Below are 2,500 nucleotides of genomic sequence, written 5' to 3'. Positions count from 1 at the left end.
AATTCCGAGCGCCTCGAGAGCACGCGGATTCGGCGATGGGCACATCCCGCTTCACTCGCCGTTACTGAGGGAATCCTCGTTAGTTTCTTTTCCTCCGCTTAGTAATATGCTTAAATTCAGCGGGTAACCTCGTCCGACCTCAGGCCGAAAATTGGAGCCCAGCTCCAGGCGTTCGTCGACGACCAGCCTACCGCGGCGGCGGGCGTTCTGCGACGGGCATTAGACGGCGGGCGCTTGACTGGCAGGGCGAGCTCGCGAGCCGCAGTCCTCTTCGAGGCCGACTCGCGAGACTCGCTCGCCTGCGTCGCCGTGCCGCGTCGCAACCCAAATTGCACGCAGAAGGCAGTTCGTGCTGTCATAAGCGGGACGACCAGCGCGCCCGTACGGACCGCCAGCCGACACCGCACCAGCCCGACGCGGCTTCTCCTTTTTAGGGGAGACAAACCGCGCGGGAGCGTTTGAAACGCGACCCTGAGGCGGGCGCGGCTCCGGGATTGACCCGACGCCGCAATTTGCGTTCAGAACGTCGATGCTCAATGTGTCCTGCAATTCACATTAATTCACGCAGCTAGCTGCGTCCTTCATCGACTCGCGAGCCGAGTGATCCACCGCCAAGAGCCCTCGATTGACATTTGTTCTGCACTGCGCCGCGCACAATGTGGTAGCATTCGAAAATTACTGGCGCCGAGCGGTCGACCCGACCTAGTCGGTTCGCCGACGCATGAAGCCGGCTTCGCGGAGCTGGCACTCGGCGCGCAATTTACCAGGTGACCGGTGGCGTTGGGATCCCGGCAGCAGCCGGGGCACCTTCGCCGTTCGGGCGGTCGCGCACGCGCGCACATTGGAGTGACGCACGTGCGGTCGCAGCCGTTTCTCGAGCCTCGCCTCGACCGTTGTGCGCTGACGCCCAACGTCGACCGTTAATGATCCTTCCGCAGGTTCACCTACGGAAACCTTGTTACGACTTTTACTTCCTCTAAATGATCAAGTTAGATCGTCTTCTCGGACACCGGCCCGGCCGTTGCCGACCGCGCCAGGTCCAATCGGAGGACCTCACTAAACCATTCAATCGGTAGTAGCGACGGGCGGTGTGTACAAAGGGCAGGGACGTAATCAACGCGAGCTGATGACTCGCGCTTACTGGGCATTCCTCGTTCAAGGGAAACAATTGCAATTCCCTATCCCTAGCACGACCGGGGTTCAGCGGGTTACCCGGACCTTTCGGCCAAGGCGAGCACACGCTGATCCGGTCAGTGTAGCGCGCGTGCGGCCCCGAACATCTAAGGGCATCACAGACCTGTTATTGCTCAATCTCGTGTGGCTAAACGCCACTAGTCCCTCTAAGAAGTTAAACGCCGACCGATCGGGTCGCGTAACTAGTTAGCAAGCCAGAGTCTCGTTCGTTATCGGAATTAACCAGACAAATCGCTCCACCAACTAAGAACGGCCATGCACCACCACCCACAGAATCAAGAAAGAGCTCTCAATCTGTCAATCCTCACTGTGTCCGGGCCGGGTGAGATTCCCCGTGTTGAGTCAAATTAAGCCGCAGGCTCCACGCCTGGTGGTGCCCTTCCGTCAATTCCTTTAAGTTTCAGCTTTGCAACCATACTTCCCCCGGAACCCAAAGACTTTGGTTTCCCGCAAGCTGCCGGGGAGGTCGTCAAACTAACGCCCCCCGATCGCTGGTTGGCATCGTTTATAGTCAGAACTAGGACGGTATCTGATCGTCTTCGAACCTCTGACTTTCGCTCTTGATTAAAGAAAACATTCTTGGCAAATGCTTTCGCAGTCGCTCGTCTTGCGCCGATCCAAGAATTTCACCTCTAGCGGCACAGTACGAATGCCCCCGTCCGTCCCTCTTAATCATTACCTCGCGCTCCGAAAACCAACAAAATAGAACCGAGGTCCTATTCCATTATTCCATGCACCATTATTCAGGCGAGCCGCCTGCTTTGAACACTCTAATTTTTTCAAAGTAAACGTCCCGGCCGCCGCCGACACTCAGTCAAGGGCACCGGCGGAGCGCCGGGGGTGAGGGCCAGGTGCGGCCAGTGCACGCCTTGCGACGGACCGGCCGCCTGCGCCCAAGATCCAACTACGAGCTTTTTAACCGCAACAACTTAAATATACACTTTTGGAGCTGGAATTACCGCGGCTGCTGGCACCAGACTTGCCCTCCAATGGATACTCGTTAAAGGTTTTAAAGTGTGCTCATTCCAATTACAGGGCCTCGTTTAGAGTCCTGTATTGTTATTTTTCGTCACTACCTCCCCGCGTCGGGAATGGGTAATTTGCGCGCCTGCTGCCTTCCTTGGATGTGGTAGCCGTTTCTCAGGCTCCCTCTCCGGAATCGAACCCTGATTCCCCGTCACCCGTAAGAACCTCGGTAGGCCGATACCCTACCGACGAAAGTTGATAGGGCAGACACTTGAATGATCCGTCGCCGGTGCGAGACCGTGCGATCCGCTGAGTTACCCAGAGTCGCCAAGACGTGTCG

General features: G+C 57.4%; 3 non-coding genes across 3 annotated transcripts in view; all 3 read right to left on the bottom strand.

The window, feature by feature from the left end:
• Positions 1-147, bottom strand: part of LOC145234875 (large subunit ribosomal RNA) — a 3,686-nt gene extending 3,539 nt beyond the window's left edge. Inside the window, exon 1 of the ribosomal RNA XR_013861420.1 lies at positions 1-147. This exon is cut by the window's left edge and continues 3,539 nt beyond it. This is a non-coding gene — a ribosomal RNA (large subunit ribosomal RNA).
• Positions 148-466: 319 nt separating this feature from the next.
• On the bottom strand, positions 467-620 carry LOC145234984 (5.8S ribosomal RNA). The gene has a single exon (XR_013861498.1). It is a non-coding gene; the product is annotated as a 5.8S ribosomal RNA (ribosomal RNA).
• Positions 621-921: 301 nt separating this feature from the next.
• LOC145235395 (small subunit ribosomal RNA) overlaps positions 922-2,500 on the bottom strand; it is a 1,824-nt gene continuing 245 nt past the window's right edge. Inside the window, exon 1 of the ribosomal RNA XR_013861893.1 lies at positions 922-2,500. This exon is cut by the window's right edge and continues 245 nt beyond it. This is a non-coding gene — a ribosomal RNA (small subunit ribosomal RNA).

This window comes from Phallusia mammillata, chromosome 6 (genome assembly GCF_965637545.1).
Source record: "Phallusia mammillata chromosome 6, kaPhaMamm4.hap1.1, whole genome shotgun sequence".
Lineage (NCBI taxonomy): Eukaryota > Metazoa > Chordata > Ascidiacea > Phlebobranchia > Ascidiidae > Phallusia > Phallusia mammillata.
This window is presented reverse-complemented; position numbering and strand designations above follow the sequence as displayed.